Genomic DNA, 13,779 nt, shown 5'->3' with positions numbered 1-13,779 from the left:
TTGTCAGTTGGAGCAAAACAACAGCGCTGCTCCGTTTTTGCAGGGTCAGAGGAGAACAGAAGAGCTGGCAGAAGAATGGGACGGGCAGCTGGAGGGGAGAGGAGAGGCCAAGAGTGTCAGAGCGTGGGGACGAGGACCTGAAGGAGGCCTGTTTGGCCTCAGGGATGGGGCCTGGACCGCTGCCTCTTTGAAGCCTGTTGACGGTCTCATCCTAGTTTAGCCTTTTGTGGAATCTTCCATGAGGTGCAGTTGCCAGCTTCAGCCTTCCTAGAGAATGGAGCCTGCCGATTCTGTTCTCAAGTCTACCCAGAAGAGCAGGCAAAGCACGCCCCCTCCTTAGAACCCGGATAACACGCACAGGAGGTGAAAATCCTCCGCTCAGTCCCTCACACCTGCCTGCGCCCCCCACCCCCCCACCCCCACGGCAAGAAAGAAGAAGAAACCACCAGCCCTCAGCAGACGCTAAATTTGACGTCAGTGTAACCTTTGGTTATTCTGTTTTGTGCGTAAAGTGTCAACCTCTTGTTTTATCTTCATAAACAAAGGAAATCTTATTTCTTTCCAGAAAATTAAAAAAGATAACAGGGACCAGATTCAAACAGAATAAAAATCAGAAGGAACCCAGAGAGTCTGGCTTCAAAAAAAGAAATAGGGAAAAAAGAAAGGAAAAAGAACACGACCTCTTAAAAAGCATCTTAAAGGGAAATTGCTTGGGTTCCTGGTGGTTTCTTTCTTCATCAGATTCCTTTAGCAAAGGGGGATTTTGAAAGGTTGCAAGGAGTTGGGGCAAAGAGGGTTTTGGATTTTATTTGTCCCCCTCATCTTATAGCAAAAACCACGCAGGTATCTAACTGTAGAGATGCTTGAACTGAGCTATTCTGCCTGACAGCGATCCGGACATGGTAGGACGTGTGGTGCCCCTGGGACGGGCAGCTGCCTGGATAAAGGACCTGGCTGGCCGTGCATTTCATCTCTCTTCTACACCCAAATGGGGAGATGTGAGCAGTGGTTAGCTAGCTTCTCCTTTTAAAAAATGTACGCCCTGGTCATTTCCAACCCAGATTTGAGGTGGGGACTCACTTAACAGAATATGTGTCTTGAAAGTCTATAAAATATTATGTAAAATAGAATACATTATGTTGTTTAGTTTTTATTAAATTATCCTATTTTTAGGATATACCACTGGGCTAAATTTATTCCAACTATTGAGATTTAGATAATCTAGCTTTTTACTGGCATTGGAGGATTTCTCTTAAAAAAGAACAACTATAGATAGAGATGAAATATCTCTATCATATAAATCTTTCTAAGAAAATATAATCGAAAGCATCAAGGCTCCTACAGTTGGTGGTTTCTATAATCTTGGTTCTCAGAGGTTAGATAATGTCATTAAATTTTAAGAATCCAAATAGATAAAAATAAAACCTGTAATTTTGAAATGGGGAAAGAGAAAGATCCCGGAAGTGATCTTCCATGTCATTCGTACCTTAAAAGTACAAAAGCCCAGAAAATTATTTTTCATTTATTAAGGAAAACAACTACCAGCTTATACTTCTGAAGTACTGCAAAGACCAGTATTTTATAAGTCAACATTAATAGTCATTGTGGAGGCTCCCATTTACAACTCTGCTTTTGATTTATTGCAAATATACCTTCATTTTTCTTCTTCCTTACCAGTCCCCTTCTTTAATTATAATAGGGCTTTCCTTACAATATTTGTATCATTTCTTTTGAAGCATCTAACTTTAAAGAAGTTTACTGATTTTTTTATAGCATAAAATACAAACGTTTTTATTTTAGGATACAAATCATAAACTTTGCTGGGGGAGTTTGGACAAAGATGCAAAAATATATGGAAAGAAAAGTACACTTAACTAATACTCTGCACATTTTTACAGCAGAGCATATGATATTTGGATTTAGAGTTTTAACTAGTATTAACCTCATTTGTTTAGTGATGATTTTTAAAATAGGAAAAAAAAAAAAAATCTGCTGAAGCAGACCAGGCACTTACTAGATATTGAACCTGGAGGAGCTGAAGTTAGTGAAGCAGGATAACTCGAATAACTTTTTATCGGCATCTAAATATTTCTCCTTTTCTTTACCATTTCAGTTAAGTGTGAAGAAATCCCAGGAATGACATAGTCGTTAGCTATGTGAAAGGAATTCCGAGGATTAATTTTAAGTTATTCACACTTTTCTATGGCATGAATACTGCTTTTTATTTTCCAAAAAATAATTTGGAGGGGATTTAAAATTTGTTAATCTTTCCTAATGCTGTAGTTTGCCACAAGTTTTATTTTTAATAATGAAAAATTTTTAAGGAAGCTGAGTCAATTCAATTTTGTTCGTAGTCATTTTTGTTATTGTGACTAAAAGTATGTGGAATATATTTCTGTGAAAACCATATTCTTGACATCATTACCTGCCTAGAAAATATAGAAGTCATATTTCATCATTCATAATCATTTTGAAATACCCTGGTCATTTTTTTTAAGGCCAGCATTGACTAATAGTATTGTGCACCTCGTTATTTATTCATAGTAGTTAGAAGTGATTCTATTTGTGATAAAAAAGTATGTGCATTTGATAATTTTGTCATATAAAACACTTAATACCTGTGCAAAGCTGTTTGACTTTCGGTTTTAAAACAGCTCCCTAGTTTGGTGAGTCCTGAAAAGATTCCGGCTTTCTCCGTGGCCTACCAGCCAAATAATTTTTGTAGCATTTTCCTTTGCTTTCTTATAAACATTTAAGAATTTTACTTGCTTTTCGGTAAGCTCAACCGTTAGCCTCGAGAGCACCGAAGTTGCTCTGAACTTGCCCTCTAGTTTTTCATGTATCAGGGAGGAATGATAGATTTTGTGTATCCCCAGTGAGTTGTTGAAACAGAAATACTCAGGGCTGCTCTTCTCTTGGAGTTGTTCTACTTACTTGCCCTATTACAGATGAAATGATTCTGTGTGACTGAGTTGCTTTAAAATGAATTTTGCTGCTTTCATGCTTAGGCAAAGATATTTAATTTTATTTTTGTTCAGGATATCATGTAATATACTTCCTCCCCATCTTATGTTCCCAAATTTGGGATAAGCATAGAATCCTTTTAGGACTGCAGGTTGCTGTCTAGTTTACTAGAAAGCACGATGCGTGTAGAATAGTGGTTAATGATGTATGGAGTCTCACCTTAAAGGTTAGCAGGAGAAAAAGTTAAAGTATCAAGGCAGTCCTGCTGTATAGCACTGGAAACTACATCTAGTCACTTACGATGGAGCGTGATAATGTGAGAAAAAAGAATGTACACATGTATGTGTAACTGGGTCCCCTTGCTGTACAGTAGAAAATTGACAGAACGCTGTAAACCAGCTCTGATGGAAAAAATAAAAATCATTATGAAAAAAAATATATATCAAGGAAGGTGCTACTACAGTAAAAACCTTACTTCCTTTGTAAAATCTTGATATCTCACAGGAAGCCTTGGATCTTTTTCTCAGCCACCAAGACTTTAAATATGAAAGTAAAGATGCCATGTAAGTGTAATACATTATGTTCTTCAGACCAACTCTTCTCAAAGTGTGTGGCTATTAATCCTGGCTCGAATATAAATTATATGAGATTAATTTGCAGAGAGGGTCGAATATAAATTATATAAGATTAATTTGCATGGGGTTTTAGAATGACGAGGCGAATACAATATTCCTCATGTCTTTCTCCTTCTGGTTTTGACTCTTTGGAAATGCTGTTAGTTTTATTTTTTGTGTATTCTCATAGCTGGGATCAAAGCAAACAGGCTTAACAGATAAAACAGATCATTTTCTCCCTTATGAAATAAGGGGGCCGGACCGTGCTCCTTCTAGTCAGTTTCCGGAGACTTGAATCTCCACTTCTGAACTCTTAGCACTCCTTGCAAAGCTCTACCTTTCTACTCCACACGCCCTGCTTTTTGTTATCTGATTTGCGAGTCAATGTTATGGAAAGTCTCTATTGTCATGCAGACAGCCTCAGCGTCAGGTCCTAGCCGAGGTCCACCACCCAAACACACTATTCAAACCGCCTCGGAAAGAAAAATCTTTTTGAAAGATGGCAAACTTGGCTTTCGTGTTCCCCTAAAACGAAGTTCTCGGGCAGCATCTGGCTGCGCAGAGTAATCCAATCTATTTTAATGCAAAGATTTTCCAAGAAGGCAGGAAGCAGTCAAGGGGAAGGCTTTCAGGCATCTGCTGTTTCGTTTCCAGATCTCTTGTGTTAATTTAATGTTTCTAGGGAACCAGGCTCTTTCTTTTTTCTCAGAATCCCTCCTCTAGGAACTGGTGAGGGCGGTGGCGCTGCGCGAACAGCAGATAAGCTGCGAGCTTGGCTGGGGCGCTCGGCGGTCCTGTGCAGCCTGGTCACCCCGCCACCCCGACGGCGCCCCGAGGGCGATCCGGGGGTGACTGGGCAGTTTTCCTCGGTTTCCTCCATCTGACGCAAAGGCGGCACCCGTAGTGACGGAGGGACCCTTGAAAGCCGTGTTTATTTCCATGTGTCCAATTTGGCCCCAGTGAAAGGTAAATATGAAGCGACCGCTCTTCCTCACTCCACCAAAACCAGGGACACGCACCCCATCTCAAGGCAACAGACCAAACCAAACCAAACATGAACCTGAGTGACATGTGAATCTTGCATAAACACTGGCGTTTGTGTTCGGAAAAGAGCATACCGGGAACATTGGCATTCCTTGCAATAGGCTGCTGCCCATCTTCGGTAAATTAGCAATCACAGGGTGCCGGGAAATGTCCTGCCCTTGTGAGATGAGCGGGTGCCGCAGATTTTGTTCTGAAGGAGCAAACGGTAATAGTGGAGTCAGGTGCGTGTGCGACGCCAGAACGTTAATGCGTTGTGTTCCAGGGCCCTTATCTCGGGACAGATGGGCCGGGACTCTCTCTCCCACTTCAGAACCAGAGGGATGCAACTCAGCTTCCCTTTGGGAGAGGAATTCTGCACCATCCAAACCAAAAGGCTGCCGTTTAAAATAGTTTCGTTTTTGTATATTCGTATTGTTATTCCTGTGTAGAAGCCTAGAATGCTAATAATTTCCGTCGCTGTGAGACCTGCCCTGTGTACCTCATGGTAAATTTAATGGGTTCACCGTAGAACAATAGTGGCTTAGCTAGTGCTCTGATGATGCCGATATTCTTACAGCAGCCAACATAACTCTGTTACTACGTTCATGGAATCACAGAATTGGAGTTGGAATAGAGTGTGGAGGTCATTCAGGCCAATTTTGAAAATGGAATTGTAAGAATTCTTTTATAACATTTTTGACTGCTTTTCGAGGTAGTCCATTACATTGCTGGAGAACTCTATTAAAATGTTACTCCTTTTATTAAATTCAGTTCTCTCCTTGGTTCTCATTCTCCCTGAATAATGAAAGCCTAAAATGATTATTTTTTCATATGTTTTAGTGAGTGTGATACATACTTGAAGACCATGATAAGAGATTAGATTCTTAGTAATGATAACCACATTTTGGGCTCCAGTTCTTGCTTTATGCCTTGCAAATCATGTTTTGAACTGCTTAGGAGCAATGGCAGAATTTCCCATATTAAGTGGTCTTTGAGATGAAGCAATAAAAGGGTATATTGGCAACATAGTTTTCATTTTAAAAAATCCCTCTGATGATTTCATATTTATATCCTAATTTTCTGTTATGGTAGTTTTTTGTTTAGTTTTGGTTTTCTATGTAAGGTTCTATGCTTTAGCTGAAATCAGTAAAGTCAGTTTGACTCGGAAATGCTCATTTTTTGGATCTTTTTTTGCTTTACCTCTGTATTAGGTTTCTATGGCTGCTATAACAAATTACCACGGAGTTAGTAGCTTACAACAACATCCGTTCATTATCTCCCCGTTCTATGGGTCAGAACTTTGGGCACAGTGTGGCTCTTCTGGGTTCTCTGCTCAGGTCCTCCCAAGGCCCTGTGTCAAGACATCAGCAGGCCTGGACTCTTGGCTGTAGGTCTTGGGGGAGGGGGATTCAGTTCCAGTGTGCTTGTAGGACTGAGGTTCTGTTTCCTTGCTTGCGAGCTCTTAGCCAGGGGTCTTCCTCAGCTCCGAGTTCCTTAACTCAAGCCCCCCACCCCCTTCCATCTTCAAAGCCAGCCATGGTATATGGAATCCCTGGGCTTTGAATATCCCTACATTTCCAGTCTGTTTTCTTCTTACGCTTTGACAGGACTCCTGCGATTCCACTGGTCCCACCTGGATAAAGTCAAATGATGGGTAACCTTGATTAGCAGAGTCCCTTCACAGCAGTACCTGGCTTGGTGCTTGATAGAATACCTGGGGGATGGGGATCCTGGAGGCACATCTTTAGAATTCTGCTAACATACCCTTCTAGGTATAGCTTTCCTGGGATGGAATTAGTCATAATCCATCCTTTTAAAGAGATTTTAAGCATCTTAATTCTCAAAACTTTGTGAAGTAAAATTAAAACTAAAAAGACCAGGTAAAATCAGATATTACTTATAAGGAATTTTTAGAGTTTTAAATTAAACAGTAAACTTTCATCTATAAGTTATTATTTTTTTAAAATCAGACTTCTGTGTTGCAAAACCTTTCCCAATCTTCTTGTTTTGTTTTTGGCATCATAATAGGATAGCATCAGATAGAAGTCAGTTTATGGTAGCAATATCATACACACACACACACACACACACACACACACACACACTACTGATAATCTCATTTTTAAAAGTTGGCTGTCCTCTGCCATCTGATTTCAGCCTTGGAGAGTTTTTGATGTATTCAAATAGAATTCTACTAGAATCCAGTTTTGGATAAGAAACCAGGGTCCCTCCCCTAGCTACTTACTCATACCGGAGATGTGCCTGAATATGCAACTTCCTAGTTGCTGGACACATGCAAATCCCCTCTTCACTTACACCCCCCCCCACAGTTCTTCTAGTTTGGGGTGGGGGGGTGCAGGCTTACATTAAACATCCTCTTTTACTATTTATGAATCTTGATTATCTTTTGTTACGTAACTAATTTTCCCCTTTGGAGATTTTTAACTAGACCCCTCTTTGGGTGTGTGGATGATGCATGGGAAAATTCTGGTGCTTCGGAGCTGCCGGAACTGCCCAGAAGAAAGTGAAAGGATGGTCATCCGTTGCTGCCGCCGTAGAGCAGGGAGTGTCCGGCTCTCCAGGAGCTTTAGGAACACTCTTGGAGTCCCTGCCTCCTTTCAGTAACTTCACTGGCTTCCAGTAACTCTAGCAAGCAGGGGGCCTGGTAGAAGTGGGGGTCTGCCAAGTTCAGGCTCAGGTGTGATACTGTGGAGAATTAGCCAGCTAATGATCTGGAGGTAAGGCGTGGGGGAGAGGCAGCCTGTATGCAGAGTTGAAACTTGTGCCTCCTCAACCCTCAGGGTAAGGTGGTGATCAGATCTCAACTACACATGTCCAGTGACTGTATATATTTGAAGCATGCAAATATATATATATAATTGCAAATATATATATATAATATAAAGCAATATATATAGCTTCAAATACATATATAAATATAAAATATGTGTGTGTGTGTGTGTGTGTGTGTGTGTGTATTTGAAGCTAAGGTGCTTCTTTTGCTTTCCCTAATTTATGATTATTTTCATGTAATGAACAATGGTCATGAGCATTTGGATTTAGAAGGATTTAATTATGGCTCCGTGTCTGTGCAGTTCATCAAGTGGAATGATTTAGAGTGCTGTTCTTACTGAGGTCTTTTCAGCTGCAAGTAAATGGATCCATATCCAGTACATTATGAAGCATATAGTCACTTATTTGTTTATGTATCCGTGCTCCACCTTTTGACACAAAGATTTTGAGGAAATTCACACATACATACAGACCCACAACCACCACTGCCACCACCACCTCATAAAAAGATGACGAAATTGGGCAAAAGGGAAACAAAATTAGGAGAAAAATAACAAGGCTGGTATGGGTAGGGTTAGTGCAAAGAAAATATTTCATAAAATTCTGTACAAGTGCTAAAACTAGCCTATAAATTTGGCTCGCTTTTTTTTCCCCTAGCAGCCAAAACAAAGAGGCAGCAAAGTAATCAGCTACAGGATTCATCACACTCATAAAATGATTATAAGGAGATTGGGATTTTCCTCTGAACTCATTTTGTATTGAAAGGGGCATTTGATGCTTTCCTTCTGCTAGAAAGGTTAACTTTGAATTGTAATTAAAGCTATAAATACATTCTTTTGGCAGCAATAAGCATGACTAGAAGGGCAGAACAGAAGCGGTTCACAGGATTTCTAGTATTCCCTCTTTTCCTTGGTCCTTGTTCTAATATTTCAAGACCCTTCTTAATGCACAGAGAGGTCTAAGAAGATTGGCCATTCTTTTCAGAAGCTGAAGACTTCCCTGAAGATTCTATGGGAACGGGAAGTAGAATCTGATTTTTTTTTTTTTTTTTTCAGGATGGAAACCTTTTATCATGAAAAGTTTTTTTCTTCATTGTATACTTTTATATAGTTTCCAACCCATGAATTAGTGGTGTTCCAAAAGTTCGTTTTTAAGTTGCTCGTTTGAAATTAAGAATATATTTTTCCAAAGAAATGATGCTGTCTACGACCTAATTTCAGACTTGCAATGAACCCAAGGTTCAAGGAGGTTAAATCTGAATAAATACCGGTCTGCAATGCTGTATGCAAAACCTTTGAGGCCAGATTTTGCTGACTTTGAATTTTTGTTTTTTGGGTTTTTTTGTTTTTGTTTTTGAGAAGGATAATATGGTGCGTATACCAGTTATTACATAGCCCTGCAGTGTGGTCTGGAGCAGGATCCTATAATCAAACACGTTAATACTTCTGCAGTGAAACTGATGAATATTCACACTCAGTGGGATAAATAAAAACTATAAATAGCTTCATGTCAGTTCAGGTCAGGTTTTGTCGCCAAATGAATTCAGGCCAAATGAGTTCAGGTCAGGTCAGGTTTTGCTGCCAAATGAGTAATGAAAAAAATCCTGGTTTTCAGAGCGTTTTGGATTTCAGATGAGTGGATCTCTATTATACTTTTTTTTTTTTTTTTTTAATAAAAAAGCCACTGGTATTATAAACCCTAACCACAATGCAATGTTATTTTATGGAAAAATGTGTTGAATTCCAATTAGGGAAGCCAGTAGGCTATCATCTGTGTTGCAGCCCTACAGCAAGAATAAAGTATTTGCATCAGACTAGAGTCGGAGCAGAAACACTCTTCCATGTAAGAGAAGGCTTTGAGCAGCAGGAGCTGGAGAAGGTACGAGACTAAGGGCAGGGGACAGGTAAGAAGCATGGGGGGGCAGGGGTGGGAGAAGAGGGTGGGCGACTTTCTTTCTCTTTTATTATTCATTGTCTACTCCCCCGCCCCCTCCCACCTTTTCCTTAGCTCTTCCTTTCCTTGCAGTGTTAGGGCCAGGGGGAGCAGGGCAGTGACGTCAGGTGTGGCCTTTCCCCTCCCCTCTGCGCCCACTCTTTGGCCAAAACTGCCTGGAAAGACACCCGATGGTGCCAGAAATAATAAAGCTTTTAAAGGTAGTTAGACGTAGGTCTAGATCTTGCCTCTGTGTGACCTTAGGTGGTTCTCTCAGTTTGTAAACTTAAGAAAAAAAAAAAAAAATCCGGCGTGCTTCTTCAGGTGTAGGTGCTGAAGTCAGTATGATGTTATGTGACAGTGCCTCGCACACAGTAGTGTTTAGTGAGTGGTAGCATCCTTCAGCGCGGTGGGCCTCTCTCATCCTGTCCAGTAATTCTTCTCCCCCCGCCCCCCGCCGCCGCCCCCCTCCCCCCGACGGTGGTTGAGAAGCAGGGAGCCAGGACCCAGCAGATATGTAGTGTGTCTGTAAGTGGGAGGGAGAAGCTTCTCAGGTGGCATGCGTGGCGGTTGAAAGGACAAGTGGTCTGCAAAGGCATGAAGGCCCCGAATTGTGGGCATTTGTATCTGGCTTCACCAAGGCATCCCGTCCCTCTTTAGCGCCTGATCTTGGCTTGGAAAACTCTTGGATGTTTCCAAAGAATAATCTGTAGTTTCCTTTGGGAGTTAGACTGGAACCGGCTTTGGGGCTTTCATGGAAGCTGTTTACAACCACGAGGGCTGATAATTGCCCCATGGGCTAGGGCCTAGCAGGAGAAGCAATAAGACTCTCAAGAAAGCACTAGAAATTTCATAGCTATTCTAGAGCTTTGACAGGGACCCTGCTTGATGGCATTCTGGCTTTTTGTATTGATTACATGCATTTTTTTTCTTTTATAATTTTTTTATTACTCAAATGAATTTATCACATCTGTAGTTGTATAATGATCATAACAATCTGATTTTACAGGAGTTTCATCCCTGCATTTTTTTTTCCAATAATATCAAGTGCTTAGTTAATGCCAGGCTCTTTTCTGGGAATATAGCGGTTAAAGGCGTAGGCAAGATCCCTGCTGTCATGGAAACAGATGAGCATTCTGTGTTGGAAAGCAGGAAGATGCGGGTGAGTGGATGGGTGAGTTGGGTGGTCAGGGAAGGTCTGTTTGAGAAGGTAACAGTGGAGCTGAGACCTGAAGCATGGCTGGGAGTTAGCCATGCCAGGAGCATCCTAGATAGAGGCCAGCACGGCCAAAGGACCTACGATGGGAAGGAACTTGATGTGGCCTAGGAGCTGTCAGAAGCAGGGTGGTCGGAGCTTCATGAGCAAAGGGGAGAGGATCAGAGGTGGAGGGAAAGGCAAGCTGGGGCTAGACCTTGCTGAGCCTTGTATGCTCTGGACGGGCTTATGGGTTTCATTCAAAGACCAGGAAGCCCCTGAAGGTTTTTAAGCAGGAGAGGGACCTAGTTTGCTTGAGTCCGCTTGGCCTCTAAAGAGGATGTCCCGTGATATTAAAAACTAGCAGGGCGCTTTCCTTTGGGAATATTCCATTGTTTCTCTTGTTTTTAACGCAAATGTGAATCATTTGAAATTGCTTTAGGTTTTCTCTTTCAATCCAATCACCTGCCATCACTAACATCGCTTTTTGCTGAAAGAGCTCATGCTCAGTCACCTCTGTACTGTTGAGCAATTCTCCCGGTACTTGTTTTTTGCTTCCTATTATGGCTTTTGTCTGTTTATCTTCTAACACACCCGTCCTTTGCTGCTAGCATCGACACGCTTTCTCTTTTAATCCTTTCTCTTCCCACACACCCCCTCCCTTGGTTTTGCAATTGTGATAGACTTTTTGGGTTTGTCCTTTTCTTCCATGACCTTTGAGGCATCCTGTCTTGGCTAGGCTGGTTTCCTTTTTTAGAGCTCTGTTCAAAAGAAAAACCTAACACAGCTCCTTGTGCATAGTACGTACTCAGTAAAGTCTTGTTACGTGAATGCATAAATAGCAAGATCTGCTGGGCTTTTATGATGAACACGTAGATGCATATGTCATGCTTATACCCTTAAGTAGATCACCTCAGGACTTAAAGGCAGTGTTGGGCAGAGGACCCCAATAAAGGGAGGTCAGGACAGTGTGCAGGGGGGCCGTGGAGCATGAATTTCACACTGAACCCCAGATCCAGCCTGTGCTCTGGCTTTTTAATTAGGTGGATTTTTTTCAGGGGAAAAAAGTATAGTTGTTATCATTATGGACAACAGAGTCAGGATTTTATTTGCCTTAAGAAAAACGTTCTAAAACGTGGTAATATGATGGCAACATGGAGACATAGCCCTTCAGGCTCTTGGTGGAGCGTGGGCTAACAAAACCTAAGGGTCGTCTGATTCTCTAGAGAGTGTAACTTTGCTCACCTTACTGTTTGCTGTTAATTAGTACTCAGACTCTGTTCAAGTTAGAAGTTAGAGAAAATTGCTGTGATGCAAATGATTTCTTGCAGCAGAAAAGACAGCCTTGGAGTTCCCGTCGTGGCGCAGTGGTTAACGAATCCGACTAGGAACCATGAGGTCGCGGGTTCGGTTCCTGCCCTTGCTCAGTGGGTTAACGATCCAGCATTGCCGTGAGCTGTGGTGTAGGTTGCAGACGCGGCTCGGATCCCGCGTTGCTGTGGCTCTGGCGTAGGCTGGTGGCTACAGCTCCGATTCAACCCCTAGCCTGGGAACCTCCATATGCCGCGGGAGCGGCCCAAGAAATAGCAACAACAACAACAAAAAGACAAAAGACGAAAAAAAAAAAAAAAAAAAAAAAAAAAGACAGCCTTACAGGTCATGTTTTATTGCCCCATAGAATATTCATGAATTTCGTATGTAATTGCGTAATCTTGTTTCAGCTGTCTTTTTTAACAAAATGACCATATCAACTTCTTTGCCACCTCGCTGCTTTCCTCATTCAGAGTTACGTAAGTCTTTGACATGCGCCCACCGTATATTTGTATGTGAATTATATTCTTAACCTTTAAAAATTACATTTGACCTTCACATTCAGTAAAGTCCTAGGCGAGAATGTACAAGTCACTATCCGTATTACCTTGTACTTCCTCTGCCTTGTAGTCACTGAATGGAAACTTCATATGCGTAGCAATAGGGGACTTACAGTATGACACAGAGGGAAAAAATTTGGAGATCCCATTGTGGCGCAGTGGTTAACGAATGCAACGAGGAGCCATGAGGTTGCAGGTTCGATCCCTGGCCTTGCTCAGTGGGTGAAGGATCCCGCGTTGCTGTGAGCTATGGTGTAGGTCGAAGATGTGGCTCCGATCCAGTGTTGTTGTGGCTCTGGCGTAGGCCGGCGGCTACAGCTCCGATTCGACCCCTAGCCTGGGAACCTCCATATGCCGCGGGAGCGGCCCTAGAAGAGGCAAAAAAAAAAAAAAAAAAAAAAAAAAAATTACTTAAAACCTGTACTTTAAGAGGGCACCTATACTTGTACAAGTTCAATAGAAACAATCTTCATGAGTTTTAGGCCAGGCTCAGGGAAAGCTCTCATTGAATTGCTCAGGGAATGGGCCTGTATTTACCATGCTCTTTTTTGTATTGGTTGCAAAAATAAGTAAGTAAACGAGAGATATTCACGGATATAAATCTTGTTTATTTATTATTGATTGATTGATTGATTGTCTTTTTAGGGCTGCACCCGTGGCACATGGAGGTTCCCAGGCTAGGGTCTAATCAGAGCTGTAGCCACTGGCCTACGCCAGAGCCACAGCACGCAGGGATCTGAGCCGTGCCTGCAACCTACACCACAGCTCATGGCAACGCCAGATCCTTAACCACTGAGGGAGGCCAGGGATCTAACCCACAACCTCATGGCTCCTAGTTGGATTTATTTACGTTGCACCACGACAGGAACTCCTTTTTCTTTTCTGGTATTTATTTATTTATTACTTTAAAAACGCATGAACATCATTGTAGGAAAAAGTAGATTATGAATTGTTTACCTAAAGAATCACTAGAGCAATCGCATAGTAAGTCACCATGTACAGATCACAAAAATCTCATCCTCACATGTGGACATCCCGCAGTGGATGGTGTTTATTTCCGCAGGGACGCTTTCCCTGGAGTCAGGCAGCCTGTCACCAGCCAATGCCATGTTTAGAGCCTCTTGGTCTAAACTGGAAGTTCAATTAAAGTCATTATGAACTGAAACCTACATTAGTACGTGTTCTGCCTCATTCAAAACTATTAAGAAAGGGAAGATTAGGAGTTCCCATTGTGGTGCAATGGAAACAAATCTGACTAGGATCCATGAGGATGCAGGTTCGATCCCTGGCCTTGCTCAGTGGGTTAAGGATCCGGCATTGCTGTGAGCTCTGGTGTAGGTCACAGATGAGGCAGGGATCCCCTGTTGCTGTGGCTGTGGTGTAGGCT

The 13,779-nt window shown here is 41.9% G+C and overlaps 1 protein-coding gene across 20 annotated transcripts in view; it reads left to right on the top strand.

Annotated features, from left to right (window-relative positions):
• Positions 1 to 13,779, top strand: part of CRADD (CARD and death domain containing adaptor protein) — a 182,025-nt gene that overhangs the window by 48,139 nt on the left and 120,107 nt on the right. For 3 of the 20 annotated variants that reach the window (XR_014804378.1, XR_014804376.1, XM_084957591.1), the window contains exon 3: positions 9,176 to 9,297. The exons of 12 other annotated variants lie outside the window; for them this stretch is intronic. The gene's annotated coding sequence lies outside the window, so the exon portion shown is untranslated. Of the gene's footprint in view, positions 1 to 4,335; positions 4,545 to 9,175; positions 9,298 to 13,779 lie in introns of those variants that run through there. 5 more of the 20 variants (XR_014804377.1, XM_084957593.1, XM_084957594.1 and 2 more) reach the window with 4 other exon arrangements.

This window comes from Sus scrofa, chromosome 5 (genome assembly GCF_054392235.1).
Source record: "Sus scrofa isolate SSC_HxYL_T2T_F1_AM1 chromosome 5, Sscrofa_HxYL_maternal_Yorkshire_Landrace_v2.0, whole genome shotgun sequence".
In the NCBI taxonomy this organism is placed as follows: domain Eukaryota; kingdom Metazoa; phylum Chordata; class Mammalia; order Artiodactyla; family Suidae; genus Sus; species Sus scrofa.
The sequence above is the reverse complement of the archived record's forward strand: the minus strand, read 5'-3'. Positions and strand labels throughout refer to the sequence as shown.